The 20,295-nt window shown below is 42.8% G+C and overlaps 1 pseudogene; it reads left to right on the top strand.

Annotated features, from left to right (window-relative positions):
* The window catches only part of LOC115128504 (ras/Rap GTPase-activating protein SynGAP-like), a 94,317-nt pseudogene that overhangs the window by 57,511 nt on the left and 16,511 nt on the right, over window positions 1-20,295 (top strand).

Raw genomic sequence — 20,295 nt, forward strand, 5'->3', positions numbered from 1 at the left:
TAAATTTCTAAAAACCTGTTTTTGCTTTGTCATTATGTGGTTGATTGATGAGGGAAACAATTAATTCAATCAATTTTAGAATAAGGCTGTAACGTAACAAAATGTGGAAAAGGGGAAGGCGTCTGAATACTTTCCCAATGCATTGTATCATCAACTTTTAAGATCTCGTAAGAACCTAAAGCCTGAAATAATAGGTTGTACTGAATGACACATTTGGCCATGTTTTGGAAAGATGCTATTTTTGTCAAGATATGCTACTCAGGACAATGTAGCATTTAGGAGAGCCAAGTGACACTAAATTTAAAAAAAGAGTTACTCTGAAATGAAAAGGCTAGTAACAATATAAATCCATATGTGAATCGACTGTATGTGACTCAGTCCCTTCCTATGTGAGTCATTAGGACACAAAAAGACAAAGAATGTGTTATGAAATAGAGGGTATTCTATCCAGGACATTTCAGACGCTAGGTGATGGAGTTTACAAAGAATCTTCACTGTATAAATATTCACCAGGGTGAAATCCTTGGCTGTTAGAAAATGTCATTTCCTCCGTTCCAGCTGTGTGAATGAGATTGAGGAAAAAGCCCTGCATTTTTAGATACAAATTTATAGGAAACAAGGTGGATCTTTGGTGATGCTGGTTTTATCTGATATAAATATGGAAATAATGGTCTATGGCTCTATGGTAGCCAGGATTTTGTCAGGATTTTGTCTGCTTTGAGTCACACTGTGGCAGGGATGTTCAAGGTTATTCTAAATAGGGCCTGTGCAGTTTGATGCCTTCTCACCAATGTGCTCAGGCGCACAACCTTGGCTGGCATTAAAGTTGATCTCTCATCTTTTTTTCATACATAGTTTTGCAACATTGCCACAAAAACCTGCAAACCAATGTGAACGTTCTAGTTTAATCCTTTTCTAGGACGATGTGATGATTTTATTTTCTTCTCCCTCATAGAATGTGCTCATGAATGCCTTTTGTATTACCAACTCATATTGAAGTACACATAAGTCCATATAATAGTTTATTATTATAGGCACTTATTTCAGGGTGTTCACAGTTCACGACATCCGATTGCCCTCAGCAAGATGAATTATGCATGTTCAATGAGAGTGAGCAAACTAACTTTCGCAATGCCACCGCATTGATCAAAGCTTGCATTCCATTAGGACAAATTTCACTCTTGTTCGATATTTCAAAATCAAATGTGATTTCCTTGTTGTGTATCAGCAGATTTAAGCTGGAAAAGGCTGGCTGAATATTGATGTTGAGAGCCGAATCCAGTAAAACATTGCCAGCACACATATTAATACAAATCTATGTTGATTCCTTTTTCAGGTCCATGGTAGATAAGTACTTTTTTTAAAGCTGTTTACACATCAATGACTGGGGCAGTTATATTTTGGTGATAATCTACGGTACCTCAGATTGTACATCTTTCCAATGACCCTGGAATAATGGAATAATATACATTATTTAAGACTGTGGGATGAAATTGGTTAAACTCTTCCTATTTTATTTGTTCTATCTGGAGAACCCACATTACTTATTACCTCATGATGTAAAATACATGGAATCTATTGAATTCTACCATCCATTACATACATATTTTAATGTGAGTTGATACATAATCAATTCAGCATAGGTCTAAGAAGTAATGCACTTCAACAGCTGTTATAAACAGTTATTTAAAAAAAAAAAGAAAATTAGTCAAGACTTTCATAAGGATTTGTGTGGGTGGTTGTGTGCATGCATGTACTGTATGTACTGTATGTATGTATGTATGTATGTATGTATGTATGTATGTATGTATGTATGTATGTATGTATGTATGTATGTATGTATGTATGTATGTATGTATGCATGTATGTATGTATGTATGTATGTATGTATGTATACAACCTAAATAAGGGTCAGCTTTTAGGGTCTGTTATTTTTTTCTTCACTAATTGATATGTATCAACTCACATTAAAATATGTTGCCCTTCTAAGAGAAATGACTAGGAGGGGAAATTTGTTAGACAGCAGGATAGAATGAAAAGAGAGAGAGAAGAGAGCGTGCAGAGTTGAGGGGAGGGGAGGATGACAGATAGATAGAGACGAGAGGAGGGGGAGTACACCACTGGAATTATGTAAAAAAGTGCGTGGGAGAGAAGAACAGATAGAAAGAAGGAGAGTGAGTATTTATGGTGCCTTAAGTATCCACTGGGAAACTGAGGAGAGTGTAGCCAGGAGTGTCAGATATTTAGGGGGAAATAAAAGGGGTGTGGGTCAATGTTCCCTCAAATTTGTTTCGGCACTGAGCAAATTTCAGGTCTACTGAGCGCGAACTTGAAAGCTGTGAAAATTCTGTGCTACTTCCAGCATGTGTTTACTGTGAACACAAAGGCTGTACCCGCTTTAAGTTACAGTTTTAACAGTGGCCATGTAGACTACTGTGGCTATTTGTTAATAATGTAAGTCTACCAGAGTGGCCTACCATCCAAAACAACGGAGAAAATCCTATAACATTTTTACATGGAAATAGCTCATATCATTAGCCTATAGTAGCAGCCAATGTGTGTTGTTCAATGTAGGCCTACATTCCATGAGACTTTTGAGAAGAAAAAAAACATGCAGGGCTTGACATTAACCTTTTTATCCACCTCAGACAAGAAGATGACTGAAAATGTTGTTGTGTTGTTTGATGCAAGAAACCACTTTACAAAATAAAATGAATTATTATTCCCATACCATTAATACAGAGAATCAGACATATTATGCTACCCTCTGCCTATTGGCTTCGTAGCTTATTCATACCTGTCTTAAAATACTACTCCTTTAAGTAAAAAAAAAAGCTGTTTACCTTCTAAGATGTCTAGAAATGTACTATTTGTGAAAAGATTAAATGTAATTTAGCTTCTTAATGAGAGAACAGTTTGTCATAGAGTAAACTCTGCTAACTCAGTGGCCCCGCCCATGTGAACAGACAGTGGTTGTAAACTCTGCCAACTCAGTGGCCCCGCCCATGTGAACAGACAGTGGTTGTAAACTCTGCCAACTCAGTGGCCCCGCCCATGTGAACAGACAGTGGTTGTAAACTCTGCCAACTCAGTGCCCCCGCCCATGTGAACAGACAGTGGTTGTAAACTCTGCCAACTCAGTGGCCCCGCCCATGTGAACAGACAGTGGTTGTAAACTCTGCCAACTCAGTGGCCCCGCCATGTGAACAGACAGTGGTTGTAAACTCTGCCAACTCAGTGGCCCCGCCCATGTGAACAGACAGTGGTTGTAAACTATGAAACACAGCCCTCTCTCCCAATCCTATTTAAGCCCCTTGACGGAAATGTAACTTCCTATTCTGAGGACGTTAGGGTGACGGTCTGCTAAACACTTGTATGTGACCAATAACATTTGATTTGACACTGAACCAAAAAAGGCACAATCTTCCAGCTGATGGTGAAACTTGATTTGTACCACATTATTTCACCCTAAAGCACAAATTCATGTTGTTACTGCTATGAACGGAGAAAGTTAAATATTCCTCGCTCTTAAAAAAGACTAAAGCCACTAATAATAACAACGCAAGCCTATAGATACACTCTCCTACCCATTCATTACTACTGCAGTGCTTGTTGTAGCGCTGGGTGGAAATAGGAAGAATGCGCATTTTATAGTTTATATAAGTGTTGAACACAAAGTGTTGACAGTGCTGAGTAAGAACTTAAACATGAACTCACTCATAAAAACAGCAGCTCTTTGCTGTATTCGTTGACAGTCTCTCTCTAGTAATTTTTTTTAATATTTTTTTTTTAATCTCACAGTATCAACTTTGCTGGACTTTTTTTGTATGCCTGCTTCGTTACTGCAGACACGGTCATCTGAGCCATCCGATTGGCCAGCGGTTAGCTTATATTGCACTTAATTTGATCTCTGGGCCTGCCGGGAAGGAAGAGTTTGTACCTTCCGACACATGAAATGGTACAAAATGGCAACAGTTCGCCTACCCGGCGTGTAGGGCAGCTGAATCGCATGCACCTACCGGCAACAGCCCGAGACTAATAGAAAAACACAAGGCTTTATCGTTGTTTTTTTTACAGAAATGTTTGGTGCTCGACTAGAAATGCCTTGAAGATCGACCAGTGGGTCGATATCGACCGTTTAGTGACCACTGCTCTAGAAAGTTTAGTGAAGTTCAATCTCGTGCTTCTCTCAGTAGGCATCTGTGCGGCAGTCCTGGGGGAGCTGCACGGGCAGTCTCGGGGCTACGCACGTGTGCAGCTTAGAGTGAACATTGGTGAACATAAGAGCAGCTCTTGTTTACAGTCTGGCAACCATCTTGGTGTTGTGGTTTTAAGATATTCAAGTTACCATTACTTTAAGGAACAAAGTCGATGACCTTGTGTTATAGGTTGTGTAATAGTAGAGTAGAGGCAGTCCTATTCTTATATAATTGACTTCCCCTGTTGGCTAGCCAACTGAAGCTCCCTCAGCCACTTGACTCAATGGAGTCGGGGGAACAAACGTATTGACGCAGATGATAATTCTATTCTGCCCATATTCCAAGGAGTATTTTAATGTAGTCTGCTTGCCAGTTGGTGGTTATTTTCCATGTTCACATAATTTTGCTGGTGGCCTACTTTTTGATCTGCTTCTGAATGTAGACCTACATGATGGATGACAGATAGATAGAGACGAGAGGAGGGGGAGTACACAGCTGGAATTATGTAAAACAAAAGTGTGTGGGAGAGAAGAACAGATAGAAGGAGAGTGAATATTTATGGTGCCTTAATATGTATTAAAAGGTTATTATTGCTCTACTGGGAAACTGAGGAGAATGTAGCCAGGAGTGTCAGATATTGAGGGAAAAATTAAAGGGGGTGTGGGTCAATGTTCCCTCAAATTTGTTTCGGCACTGCTGAGGGCAAACTTGAACGTTGTGAAAATTCTGTGCAACTTCCAGCATGTGTTTACTGTGAACACTGAGGCTGTACCCACTTTAAGATACAGTTTAAACATTGGCCATGTAGGCTACTGTGGCTATTTGATAATAATATAGGTCTACCAGAGTGGCCTACCGTCCAAAACAATGGAGAAATTGCAGCCCATAACATTTTAACATGGAAATAGCTCTTCTATCATTAACCCACAGTAGCAGCCAATGTGTGGTGCTCAATGTAGGCCGGGCTTGACATTAACCTGTTTATCCACCTCAGACAAGGAGATGACTGAAAATGTTGTTGTGTTGTGTGATGCAAGAAACCACTTTACAAAATAAAATGCATTATTATTCCCATACCATTAATACAGAGAATCAGACAAATGATGCTACTCTCTGCCTACTGGCTACTTAGCTTATTCAAGCCTGTCTCAAAATACAACACTGCTCACTGCTCCTTTGATACAAAAAAAGCTCTTTACCTGACTTGATTTTCTAAGATGTCTAGAAAAGTACATGTTTTGTGTTCTTGTAGGAAGCAATCACTCCCCTAATGCTGACTACAGATGATCTATAACTGGGCTAATAACTCACTAACTAGCAAAGGATATGAACTAAATGTGCACACGTGGCTACATGCAGCTCTCGCTTTGATCTCAAAACAAGTGCATCTACTCATGGCCACTCATGCTGTAAACACAGTCCAGTTGAATGTAAATGACACAGATCCATATATGGCAATGGTCTATTTGCATATAGGCCTACTGCAGCTCTGATTGTTTATGCCGCACTGGTCTGGGTAGATTACAGGCTGAGTAGTGCGTGTCAATGCAATAGAATCCTAGTCCAATGTGTTCTGCCTGCAACAAAATATCTTGCATAGCTTGTTTTGTTACCGTATGTTGCATTGAAAGTGGATAATATTGCGTTGATTCAATCACAAATGCCACAGTAAAGGGTAAACGTTGATAGTGTTAACAGGGAAAACCCTAGAACAGTGGTCACCAACCTTTTCTGAGTCAAGATCACTTTGAGTCAAAATGCAAGCCGAGATCTACCGGTCCAATTTTTTTTAACATTACTTTAAGAAAATGTAAGCCTATGTAACATGAATTCATTAATAACAGTACTGTAGCAGTGAGGTTTATGCAGTAAGCTACAATATAGGCCCAGTACATTATCACCGCATGTTGACTTTCTTGAATTGCCCAGCCAATGTATTGTTGTTTGGGCCATTTTTTACATTATATTTCTACATTTAAGGTAGGCTATATGATCACACCGCTGATAGATCCGTTGTTGTATTACTTGTGAAGCACAGCTGAGTGAGCATACATTTAAATCATTAGCTTTTTATTTGTATTTTATTGTGCTGAAGGTGACTGCATCTGATGGTCAGTCTCAGTGGAGGGACTGAGGGTCCGCCTCTCAACCCTCTGCTCTCCCTTTCCTCTGCTGACACTGACTGATGGTGAAACTCGAGTCGCAACGCATTATTTCTGCCTCATGCGCACATTTATGTTACTGCTATGAACAGAGAAAGTTAAATATTCCTCGCTATTAAAAAAGACCCCCAAGCCGCTAATAACAACAACGCAAACCTATAGATACACTTTCCTACTCGTTAATTACTGCTGCAGTGCTTGTTGTAGTGCTGAGACGAAATAGGAAGAATGCGCATTTTATAGTTTATATAAGTGTTGAACACAAAGTGTTGACAGTGCTGAGTAAGAACTTAAACGTGAACTCACTCCTAAAAACAGCATAGATTTGCTGCATTCGTTGACAGCCTCTCTCTAGTCATGGTTTTAAACATTTTGAAATCTCACAGTATCAACTGTGCTGTGCCGTATCTTATTGCTGCTATATTGCTGCAGACACGGTCATCTGAGCCATCCGGTAAGTTTATAGTGCACATGATTTGCTCTCTGGGCCCGCGGGGAAGGAAGAGTTTGTACCTTCAGGCACATGAACTGGAACAAAATGGCAAAAGTTAACCTACCCGGAGCACAGGGCAGCTGAATCGCGTGCATCTACCGGCAACAGCCCGAGACTAATAAAAACAATATCTTTGGGGTTTTTACAGAAATTAATTCCTTGGAGATCGACCAGTGGATCGCGATCGACTGTTTGGTGACCACCATTCTAGAAAGTTTTGTAAAAATCAGTCTCGTTCTCTCTGTTGGCTTCTGGGCGGCAGTCCGGGGGGAGCTGTGCATGCAGCTTAGAGTGAACATGGGTGTAACCATAGAAATAGAATTGGTAGAAAATAGCTGAACATAAGAGCAGCTCTTGTTTACAGTCTGGCAACCATCTTGGTGTTGTGGTTTTAAGATATTCAAGTTACCATTACTTTAACGAACAAAGTCGATGACCTTGTGTTATAGGTTGTGTAATAGTAGAGTAGAGGCAGTCCTATTCTTATATAATTGACTTCCCCTGTTGGCTAGCCAACTGAAGCTCCCTCAGCCACTTGGCGAGATGATGTCGGGGGAACAGAAGTGTTGACGCAGATTCTAATTCTCATCTGCCCTTTATTCTAAGGAGTATTTTAATGTAGTCTACCCGACAGTTGGTGGTTATTTTCCATGTTCACGTCATTTTGCTGGTGGCCTACTTCTTGATCTGCTTCTGAATGTAGACACACATGACGTGGACATATGGCTAACATTTATTTATTGTGTAGCTGACAAACTGTACTTGTGATTTCTTCATCCTTTATCTCGACTTCGTCTCGGGCCTAACAACACCCGTGCCAATACATGCTCCAAACAGCGGTTTCTCTGGCATTATCACTTAAATAGAACAAACATGCCTCTCTAACATTTTGAACTTCTCAGAACAATAGTTTTGCTTGTGTTTGTATTTTTTTGTTAGAATTTGGACTAATCTTGTACTTTTTCCCATGGTTACAGTTTCAGGTTGCACTTTTTAAGGTTCTGGTGTTCCTTATCTCTTTTCTCTCTTTGACCCTCTCTCTGCCCCCCCCCCCCTTCTCTAATTTTCTATTTAATGGGCTGTATAGGCATGGGAAATATATCTTTACATTGCCAAAGCAAGTGAAATAGATAATAAACAAAAGTGAAATAAACAATAACAAATTAACAGTAAACGTTACACTCGTTACACATTCCAAAAGAATAACGATATTTCAAATGTCATATTACATCTATATACAGTGTTGTAATTGTGTGCAAAAAATGAAATAAATAAACATAAATATAGGTTGTATTTACAATGGTGTTTGTTCTTCACTGGTTGCCCCTTTTCCACGCTCATACATTGGGCAGGAGGTTAGGAAGTGCAGCTCAGTTTCCACCTCATTTTGTGGGCAGTGTGCACATAGCCTGTCTTCTCTTGAGAGCCAGGTCTGCCTTCGGCGGCCTTTCTCAATAGCAAGTCTTTGCTTGCTGAGTCTGTACATGGTCAAAGATTTCCTTAATTTTGGGTCAGTCACAGTGGTCAGGTATTCTGCCACCATGTACTCTTTGTTTAGGGCCAAATAGCATTCTAGTTTGTCTCAAGTAATTATCTTTTTGTTTTCTCATGATTTGGTTGGGTCTAACTGTGTTACTGTCCTGTGGCTCTGTAGGGTCTGTTTGTGTTTGTGAACAGAGCCCCAGGACCAGCTTGCTTAGGGGGCCCCGTCTCCAGGTTAATTTCTCTGTTGTTGATGGCTTTTGGAATCGCTTCCTTTTAGGTGGTTGTAGAACTTAACGTCTCTTTTCTGGATGTTGATCATTGGTGGTATCGGCCTAATTCTACTCTGCATGCATTATTTTGTGTTTTACGTTGTATATGGAGGATATTTTTGCAGAATTCTGCATGCAGTCTCAATTTGGGCTTTGTCCCATTTTGTGAATTCTTTGGATGGTGAGCGGACCTCAGAACTCACAACCATAAAGGGCAATGGGTTCTATAACTGATTCAAGTATTTTAAGCCAGATCCTAATTGGTATGTCGAAATTTACATACAATTGAAGTCGGAAGTTTACATACACTTAGGTTGGAGTCATTAAAACTTGTTTTTCAGCCACTCCACAAATTTCTTGTTAACAAACTATAGTTTTGGCAAGTCGGTTCGGACATCAACTTTGTGCATGACACAAGTCATTTTTCCAAAAATGGTTTACAGACAAATTATTTCACTTATAACTCACTGTATCACAATTCCAATGGGTCAAAAGTTTACATACACTAAGTTGACTGTGCCTTTAAACAGCTGGGAAAATTCCAGAAAATGATGTCAGGGCTTTAGAAGCTTCTGGTAGGCTAACTTACATTATTTGAGTCAAGTGAAAGTATACCTGTGGATGTATTTCAAGGCCTACCTTCAAACTCCTCTTTGCTTGACATCATTGGAAAATCAAAAGAAATCAGCCAAGATCTCAGAAAATAAATTGTAGACCTCCACAAGTCTGGTTCATTCTTGGGAGTAATTTCCACACACTTGAAGGTACCACGTTCATCTGTACAAACAATAGTACACAAGTATAAACACCATGGGACCACGCAGCCGTCATACCGCTCAGGAAGGAGATGCATTCTGTCTCCTAGAGATGAACGTACTTTGGTGCGAAAAGTGCAAATCAATCCCAGAACAACAGCAAAGGACCTTGTGGAGATGCTGGAGGAAACGGGTACAAAAGTATTTATATCCACAGTAAAACGAGTCCTATATCGACATAACCTGAAAGGCCGCTCAGCAAGGAGGAAGCCACTGCTCCAAAACAGCAATAAAAAAGCCAGACTACAGTTTGCAACTGCACATGGGGACAAAGATCGTACTTTTTGGAGAAATGTCCTCTGGTCTTATGAAACAAAAATAGAACTGTTTGGCCATAATGACAATCGTTATGTTTTGAGGAAAAAATGGGAGGCTTGCAAGCTGAAGAACACTATCCCAACCATGGTGGCAGCATCATTTTGTGGGGGTGCTTTGCTGCAGGAGGGACTGGTGCACTTCACAAAATAGCTGGCATTTTGAGGAAGTAAAATTATGTGGATATATTGAAGCAGCATCTCAAGACATCAGTCAGGACTTCAAAGCTTGGTCGCAAATGGGTCTTCCAAATGGACGATGACCCCAAGCACACTTCCAAAGTTGTGGCAAAATGGCTTAAGGACAACAAAGTCAAGGTATTGGAGTGGCCATCACAAAGCCCTGACCGCAATCCAATTGAAAATTAGCGGGCAGAACTGAACAAGTGTATGCGAGCAAGGAGGACTACAAACCTGACTCAGTTACACCAGCTCTGTCAGGAGGAATGGGCCAGAATTCACCCAACTTATTGTGGGAATGTTGTGAAAGGCTACTGGAAACGTTTGACCCAAGTTAAACAATGTAAAGGCAATGCTACCAAATACTAATTGAGTGTATGTAAACTTCTGACCCACTGGGAATGTGATGAAAGAAATAAAGCTGAAATAAATCATTCTCTGCTATTATTCTGGTATTTCACATTCTTCAAATAAAATGGTGATCCTAACTGACCTCAGACTATAATTTTTACTATGATTAAATATCAGGAATTGTGAAAAACTGAGTTGAAATGTATTTAAATGTATGTGTATGTAAACTTCTGACTTAAACTGTATGTTCCTTTTGATGGCATAGAAGGCCCTTCTTGCCTTGTCTCTCAGATCGTTCACATCTTTGTGGAAGTTACCTGTGGCGCTGATGTTTAGGCCGAGGTATGTATCGTTTTTTTGTGTGCTCTAGGGCAACGGTGTCTAGATGGAATTTGTATTCGTGGTCCTGGCAACTGGACGTTTTTTGGAACACCATTATTTTTGTCTTACTGAGATTTACTCTCTCTCTCTCACAGAGCACGCTCGCGCTCGCAGGAAGAGCATTGCCACTGCGAGACAGCCAAGCATGGAAATCCCTCCCACTGCCCCCCAACAACCCTTCAGACAACAAGTAAGTACTCCAAAATGCTATATTACCTCTTTCCATTATTATTGTGTCATTTCCACTTATTCTGGGCCATACAGTAAAGTGCTACCCACTATTAGCTTCACTTCCTGCTCTCTATCATTATTCTCCCTCATTACCCTGTTCTCTTTTGTTCAGAGCAAAATTGATAATAGTCATTCTTTCATTTTTTATTTAACCTTTTATATAACTAGGCAAGTCAGTTTAAGAACAAATTCTTATATACAATGACGGTCTACCCCCCCAGGCCAAACACACCCCTAACCCGGATCATGCTGTGCCAATTGTGCACCGCCCTATGGGACTCCCGATCACTGCCGGTTGTGACACAGCCTGGGAACAAACCAGGGTCTGTAATGACGCCTCTAGCCTTGCAATGCAGTGCCTTAGACTGCATCGCCACTCAGGAGGCTAGTAATAGATAGTTGGCTAACTGTAATGCTACTAATTTACCGATTCCAAATTAAAAGTACATTATAGCAGTATGGGATACACCTGTACATTTCACCAGTTCAACCTCATGCCAGTTGAGTTTTCAAGTCTTCAAATAGGCTTACACCATCCATCTTAGTGGCTGAATTCGCATAGCCCACTGAAAGAACATTATTGAATTAGCCATTGTTGCTTCATCTGTAGCCCAATAGGCTCCTCCAGTGGTCATCTGAAGGAAGCAAAACACAAACACTTCTAAAGTGGGTTCCTCTCCTCAACCTCCATCAGTACCACAACCATCACCACCACCAATAACATGGATTCATGCTAACACTGATTTCGCAGATAGCGCCTATTTTGAAAGAAGGGTTTAATGCACTGATTGTAAGTCGGTCTGGAGCGAATTACAAGAGCTTCTGCTAAATTACTTTTTTTTTTTATGAAATGGACATCTCCACCTGTGTAATGGTCTCCACTCTTGTCCCCAACAGAGCTTCCTCAGTCGAAAGTTGAAGGGCTCCATCAAAAGGGCAAAGAGCCAGCCCAAGCTGGATCGAACCAGCAGCTTCCGCCACATGATTCTACCCCGTTTCCGTAGTGCTGATCAGGAGAGGTAGGTAGCGCTTTCCCAAACGATTGGATGTGTGACACTCTATAAATATTTATTTTACACTCCTTTTTTTGTGTATTTACCTGGTGTTTTCCAATATGTACAGTTTATGTTAACAGTAGTTACTTTTGGGTACTTATTGCAAGAATTGAACACAATTTTTAACCCTACCTGGTACCAGATTTTATGTTTAGTAGTGCTTGTTTCAATGCACTGTTTCCCTTAACATTGTAATGGGACCACAGTGTGTCTTAACCACTCTCTCTCTCTCTCTCTCTCTCTCTCTCTCTCTCTCTCTCTCTCTCTCTCTCTCTCTCTCTCTCTCTGTCTCTCTCTCTCTCTCTGTCTCTCTCTCTCTCTCTCAAGGACTCGTCTAATGCAGAGCTTCAAGGAGTCCCACTCTCATGAGTCCCTGCTCTCCCCTAGCAGTGCAGCGGAGGCTCTGGACCTCACGCTGGATGAAGATGCTGTCATCAAACCTGTCCACTCCAGCATATTGGGCCAGGAGTATTGCTTTGAGGTGAGTGCCCTTCTGGGAGAAGAATAGTGTATAGTATCTCTCCTAATATTAAATCTAAAACAGTTATTACAGCTCGGTCTTCCAAGTTGATGTGTCATGGTGATAGTAATTGATCAACTGTTACACACTAACAAGCAACAAACGATATCATTGATGAATTCACTTCTGTGTCTGTTTGACGGTAGGTGACCACCGTTTCAGGGACAAAATGCTTTGCCTGCCGCTCGGCTGCAGAGAGAGACAAATGGATTGAGAATCTACAGAGAGCTGTCAAGCCCAACAAGGTGAAAAAAATAGAGAGGAACAAGGACCCTGCTTGCAGTCCACACTCAAAATGCCTTTTATCAAAATGCCTTTCATCTCCATTAGTTTCAGCAGTCTTCACCTCTCTCTCTCCAATGCTCCCATTTTAGGACAATAGTCGAAGGGTGGACAATGTGCTTAAGCTGTGGATCATTGAGGCCAGGGACCTTCCTCCTAAGAAGCGGTACTATTGTGAGCTGTGTCTGGATGACATGCTGTACGCTCGCACCACCAGCAAGCCCCGCACGGACACTGTCTTCTGGGGCGAGCACTTTGAGTTCAACAACTTGCCTGCCATTCGTAGCCTACGCCTGCACCTTTACAAGGAAACAGACAAAAAGCGACGCAAGGTGTGTGTCTGTCTATGGCGGTTGTATTTTTCCTTGTGTATCTTTTGTGTTTGCAGAGTTACTCAAATATTTACTTCTATTCTATTCTCCGTTCTGTTCTCTAACCTAGGAGAAGAGCACGTACCTCGGCCTGGTCACTATCCCCATATCGAGCATCACAGGCAGGCAGTTTGTGGAGCAGTGGTATCCGGTGATCCAGCCCAGTGCTTTGGCTAAGGGTGGCGGTGTAGGCGGTGGCAAGGTCATCAATGCCTCAATCCGCCTCAAGTCCCGCTACCAGACCATGAGTATCCTGCCCATGGAGCTGTACAAGGAGTTCGCTGAGTACATCACCAATAACTACCGTACGCTGTGTGCCGTGCTGGAGCCTCTGCTCAGTGTCAAAAGCAAAGAGGAGGTGGCGTTCGCGCTGGTGCACATTCTCCAGAGCACGGGCAAGGCGAAGGTAGGAAGGAAGGCACTAAAGCAGGGGTGGCCAAGCACTCCTGTTGGAGAGTAACCTCTTTCTGAGGTTATTGTAAATGAGGCCTTTAGCATCTTTCCTGGCCCCTGTGTCTGTTGTACAATGTGTTTGTGTTGTTTGTTTGAGGAGCATGTTCTTTTTTCAGGACTTCCTGTCAGACATGGCGATGTGCGAGGTGGATAGATTCATGGAACGAGAGCATCTGATCTTTCGAGAGAACACCCTTGCTACTAAAGCCATAGAGGAGTACCTCAAATTGATTGGGCACCGGTACCTCAAGGATGCCATAGGTAAAACTGCAAATTATTTTATTTTATACCAATACCAGTGTAAAATGACCAAATCCAGACCTGGGTTCAAATACTATTCGAAATCATTCAAATACTTTTAGCATTTGCTTTAGCCTGCCTGGAGTGCCCACTGAGCGAGCTTTGCTAAAGTATTTGAAATGATGAGAAGACTATGATGGTGATGAAGAAGAAGATACTGATGAGGATTAATGGACGGTTGTCTCGTTGACAGGGGAGTTCATTCGAGCTTTATACGAGTCAGAGGAGAATTGTGAAGTGGATCCCATGCGTACTCCACCGTCTGTCCTGGCTGACCACCAAGCCAATCTTCGCATGTGCTGCGAGCTGGCACTCTGCAAGATTGTCAACTCTCATTGGTCAGAATTTCTTCCACATGACTACGCCATTGTACAAATGTGTCAGTAACACAGTGTCCTTTCTAGTATGATGGGCTGTTTGTCCCCCCCCCCCCCAAAAAAAAAGTTTGCAATGAAAAATAAAGTACTATTCTATCCTTCTGTCCTACCCTTCTATTCTAGTGTGTTTCCACGGGAGCTGAAGGACGTATTTGCCTCCTGGAGGGTCCGGTGTGCCGAGCGGGGAAGGGAGGACATCGCAGACCGCCTCATCAGCTCCTCCCTCTTCCTACGCTTCCTGTGTCCCGCCATCATGTCGCCCTCTCTCTTCAACCTCACCCAGGAGTACCCCGGAGAGCGAACCTCCCGCACACTCACCCTCATCGCCAAGGTGGTGCAGAACCTGGCCAGCTTCTCCAAGTTAGTCACCACCTTCCCTCCTATGTAGCCTTCCCTTTTTTTTGCATGACCTTTCTTTTAGCCTTCCCTCACATTTAGCCTCCCCTCACCTGTCCTCTAACAATTAACCTGCCTTTCCCAAAATGATCCAGTATGTCCACTACCAACCAAGCCTTGTTAAGTCATTATCTATGTCCTCAGCCAGTTCCTCTTCCAGGAACCAATCCATTAATTATTTCCACGACATTGCGATTGGGTCATACATGCTTAAGACTTGCTTGAGTCTTACTATGCGTTATAACTGTATAATAATACATTATATCAGTCAGCATGAAGTAAACTATTCTGAAATAAGCTTGTCCTTTGGTGACAGTGAATGAAGAATTCATCCAACATGATTGTCCACAAACAAGATGATTGTGCACAAAAGTGACCGTAACAGGTTTCAATGGCGCAAATGTTCAGAGGGTGGAGAAGTCTGTGTGCACAGAAACTATTTCTTTGAGCGATGTTCTTGGCACATTGCAGACAAGGTTACAGTACGAATAATTCAATTCTCCCCCTCACCATCACCTGTTGTTCATACTGTATCCTTCCATCTTCCTCACCTGCTCTTTCATTCTTTGCATTCTCACACTGTCTGTCTCCCCTCTCTTGTTTTCTCTCCGTACGCCCTTATCACTATTTCTCTGTACTTCGCCATACTATGTATCTTGTCCCTTTCTCCCTCAATCTTACACTGTTGTGGGAACTTCTTTCTCTCTTTGCCCCCACGCTGCTGTCTCTTCTGCCCTCAGGTTTAGTGGCAAAGAGGACCACATGTGTTTCATGAACGAGTTTTTGGAGATGGAGTGGGGCTCCATGCAGCAGTTCCTGTACGAGATCTCCAACATGGACACGGGGAGCAATGCCGGGGGCTTTGAGGGCTACATCGACCTGGGCAGGGAGCTGTCAGTGCTCCACAGCCTGCTGTGGGAAGTCATGGCCCAACTGAGCAAGGTAATGGGGAATGTAACCTATCCAGGCTGTTGTGCATATAAGCCTGGGACATCAACGATTCAAAGTTGGCCTTTTTGGGAGTGACCATAGAATTCTATGGGAGTGACCTTACTGAGTAAATTATTTGTCATTTAATTTGAGCAAATCACACGACTGTGAGGCGTGGCTCCAAATGGAGGCAGGACCAGGCACAAGAAACCTACGGTGTAGTGTTAGGGGGGAGGTGTTGTGGGAGAAGATTGGCTGGTAGATTAAGCCTATTAAGCCAATGCCTAAGTTTCTCCCAATCTTTCTGTATAATTGCCTAACAAATGCCAAGTTTGACATGTTGGTCCACCAGACTCTTCAGGCATTTGGGCGGAATTGTCTGTGAACGAGATTATGAGGAATGTGACCGTCTAGGGTCAAACCCTGGTCGTCTGAACACCACACACATGCGTAAACCCGCAGAATCTAAAGCCTGGTCACAGTCTTTAGGTCTCAGGTAAGGTTAGTCATCACCCATGAAGAAAATACTGTCGCTACCTCACTTTTCATTAACCGAAAAGCAAATCTTGGAGGACAAAGGAAGTTAAAAAGACTTATTTCTTATTAAAACCAACATGTTTTTGCGTATACTGTACCCTTCCTTGAGATATCCCATCCTAAATGCATTCGTTTGGATAATACGTGTTTGTGAGGACAAATTCCATTGTCCTCCAAGAGTTGCTGAATATTTTGCCATCTCCAGCTGAGCAAGGTAACAGCAATGCTACACCTGCCACCTTTTTCTTCACGGCTTGAGCCACGACTGATTACACTCCTGCTGTTGTCAATGCTGCCCGCAACACTGTCCGCATGAGGCGGAGCGTGTTAGTGAGGCAGCAAGGCATTAGACATGCCTTTTATCGTACAAAAGTAACTTTTTCTGTTTGCTACGTTTGCATTTGAAGTGTAACAATACATCTAAAGTGACTGTAATACAGCTGTAACACACTTTTATTCTGCTGATATAACTCCTGCTACTAGTTATTCTCCCCCACCCCTTTACACCTCTTCTCTCACCACCTCTTGGCTAAAATCCATTTGTATTTTCACTCCCTCCACTCCCGCTGTTCACTTGGCTGAATTCCATTCTATTTTGGCTCCCTCCACTCTGTTCACTTTAAAATGACAAAATCCATTTTATAAGGGAGCATGAAAATGCTTTGGAGGACTGGCAAATATCACTTAGGGGGGGAAGGGAAAATCACTTTTTATTGTCTGAGATCAAAATTCACAACAATAGGGTGAAATGACACAACATCTGCAAAATCTACACCTCAACTGAAATATTGGACACCTCCAACTCTAGGGTTTCCCCATGTAATCAATGAGTGGAGTGAGCGACTGAACAAAACTTTTTCTGAACTCAATTTGTTTTAATTGAGCCCGTGGCTGCATCTCAATAGACTACAGTGGCTTCCTCTCTTCGTCTCCCTTCCTCCATGTGCACTGTTCTGAGAACACAAAACAGGTGATAACAATATGGTTGACATCTGCTTTCACCTGCTCAACTCCTTCACCTTAGTGTCGGTGAATGAGAGGAAAAGAAGCCACTCTAGACTATTGAGATGTAGCCAAATTCTCTCCATGATCCCTGTATCCCAATTCCATGTCCTTTCTCCAGAAGTGTACACTTATGCACGCCTCCCCACTCATTTATAAGCACTTAGGCATGGGCGTGATCAAAGCTGTTCAAGTCCGGTTTTGAAGGGCCAAAACACTTCTCGTTTCTGTTTTTAACTGGTAGTTAATTTCACTCATCTCGTATCCCAGGTCTGAATCAGTCCCTGGTTAGAAGGAAAGAATGAAAACCAGAAGTGTTTTGGCACTCCAGGACCGGAAATGAACAGCCCTGCGCTAAATAGAGGTTCCAACACATTTCTTATAACAGTATTTTCCTTTTGAATCCATTAATGGAAGTGAATGAGTGCACTCTTTGGGAGAAAGGACAGAATTTGGGATAAACAGTCACATCTTTTCATTTACGCTTTGTCTCCCAGGACGCTATTCTGAAGCTTGGTCCCTTGCCACGTCTGCTGAATGACATCAGTGTAGCTTTGAGGAACCCCCAGCTCCACCGGCAGGCCAGCCACCAGCCAGACAGGCAGCAGGACAGGCTCATCACACGGCCCTCCTTCAATCGCCTGGTATCATCCGATTTCCAGAGCCTCATGATGCGGGACCTGAACAGGTAACTGCGTAAGATTTCTTCAGGTTCAATAGTCATTTCAAATGATCGGGGCGGCAGGGTAGCCTAGTGGTTAGAGCGTTGGACTAGTAACTGGAAGGTTGCAAGTTCAAACCCCTGAGCTGACAAGGTACAAATATGTCATTCTGCACCTGAACAGGCAGTTATCCCAAACGCATTGTCATTGAAAATAAAAATGGTTTCTTAACTGACTTGCCTAGGTAAAAAAATAAAATATGCATTGATTATTGAAGAGCATAAGTTATAAATGCCTTGTTTCACCTTTAATATAATCCAACAGCTAGGGTGGTACAATTTCATTGTTGATGCTTTTGGTTGTCGTTTGTAGTCTTTGTAAACAAATAATGTCGATGCAAAGAGGGGTGAGGTGTGAGCCTTGAGGGTCCCCTACAATATATACTGTAGTATAGCTTTAAAATACAGACCCTGACAATGGCAGTGATGATAGATAATGATGATGATCATCTCCAGCTCAATAGACATCTCCCGTCTCCCCTCCCCAACCGCGGGATTATCTGGGGGCGGTGTCCTCTCGTCTCATGTAAGCATGGGAAGCTTTGCAGAACGAGACCCCCACGGCTCAAAGGATGTTTTCTACGTGACCCGTCCCCCCTTGGCTCGGTCCAGCCCTGCATACTGCACCAGCAGTTCTGATATCACTGACCCAGACCCAAAGGTAAACTTTGATGCATCGATTTATCGCCACTAGCAGACATCAGTAAATTGACCAACAAAAACTTTGAGTTGGACACATACACTGAGTATACAAAACATTAAGAACACCTGCTCTTTCCATGACATAAACTGACCAGGTGAATCCAGGTGAAAGCTATAATCCCTTATTGATGTCACTTGTTAAATCTACTTCAATCAGTGTAGATGAAGGGGAGGAGACAGGTTAAAGAAGGATGTTTAAGCCTTGAGACAATTGAGATGTGGATTGTGTATGTCTGCCATTCAGAGGGTGAATGGGCAAGGCAAAAAATGTAAGTGCCTTTGAACAGGGTATGGTAATAGGTGCCAGGTGCATCGGTTTGTGTCAAGAACTGCAATGCTGCTTGGCCTTTTATGCTGAACAGTTTTCCGTGTGTATCAAGAATGGTCGACCATCCAAAAGACATCCAGCCAACTTGACACAACTGTGGGAAGCATTGGAGTCAACATGGGCCGGCATCCCTGTGGAAGGCTTACCCTGTGGAAGGCTTACCCTGTGGAAGGCTTACCCTGTGGAAGTCCATACCCCGACGGATTGAAGCTCTTCTGAAGGCAATAGGGGGGAGGGTGCAACTCAAAATTAGGAAGATGTTCCTAGTGTTTGGTATACTCAGTGTATATTACAACTTGTAGTATACCTCAAAATGTAGTTATGAATTTCCCGAATAACTAAGTAGTGAACATTGTTATAAGTGACATTGTAATAGGTTATTCCCGTTGACAGGTTATGTTCTGTCTCTCTCCTAGGTCCTCAGTGTTAACAAAAGCGTGTCCATGATGGACCTGCAGGACTCACGCATGAATAGCATCTCCAACCTCCATTCAGTGGGCGATATGCTCAACTCCTCCCAGGCCTCTATAGCAGGCTTGGGCCACAGTTTCGGGAACCTGGGCGGCCCGCTTCGCATGGGAGGCCATATGTCCGCCGGTGGCTCTGGGAGCTCCGGCTTGAGGCTAAGCCAGATGGGGGGACCCCTTCACCACATGGGGGGTCCCACTGACTCTCTCTCCCAGCAGCAGCAACATGCGGCAGCTGCCATGCACTTCCCCCTCTCCTTCCAGAATCCCCTCTTCCATCTGGCTGCCGACAGCCCTCGGGGTCAGCCCCACAGTCGTCCTCAGGCCCAGCCACCTCCCCCTCCACTCTTGTTGGCCCCAGAGCTTGACAATGCCCACCACCAACAGGGCTACGTGCGGGCATTTGGCCACGGCGGCTTCTCGCGTAGCGAGGACCTTTCAGCCCTGCGGCCACAGAGCAGTCTGGTGCAGCCCAGTGTTGTCCACTCGCACAGCTACAGTGACGACTACACGCGGCAAAACCAGAACGCTGAATACGCCCGGCGCCAGCTTTCGCTGCAAGTACAGGTCGGTATTCCAGGAAAATATCACGAAATCAATTTCAATTAAATTCAACTTTATTCATTCCGGTAGCAGCATTTAAGATGACATTGGCAGAGCCTAAGTGCATGTTAACAAGAATACATCCCTTCATACTAAACATACACCACACAGTGCATGTAACACCTGTAGACATTACATTTAGCAATCAGGCTGTTGCAGACTGTTGTTGCGGTCTGTTGCATTGATAAACCCCATCATAGATTTAAATAGATATTTCATATAATTTCAAAATAAATTGACAAGATGAATTCACCCAGCAGTCACTTTTTAGAAGCATTGATAGTGAAATGTACAGTATGTGCCTATTGTTTGTATAACTACTTTAGATGCTTGAAAACAAGTTAGACAGGGATTGTCCAATTAAAAGGGAT

This window comes from Oncorhynchus nerka, linkage group LG4 (genome assembly GCF_034236695.1).
Source record: "Oncorhynchus nerka isolate Pitt River linkage group LG4, Oner_Uvic_2.0, whole genome shotgun sequence".
Taxonomy (NCBI): domain Eukaryota; kingdom Metazoa; phylum Chordata; class Actinopteri; order Salmoniformes; family Salmonidae; genus Oncorhynchus; species Oncorhynchus nerka.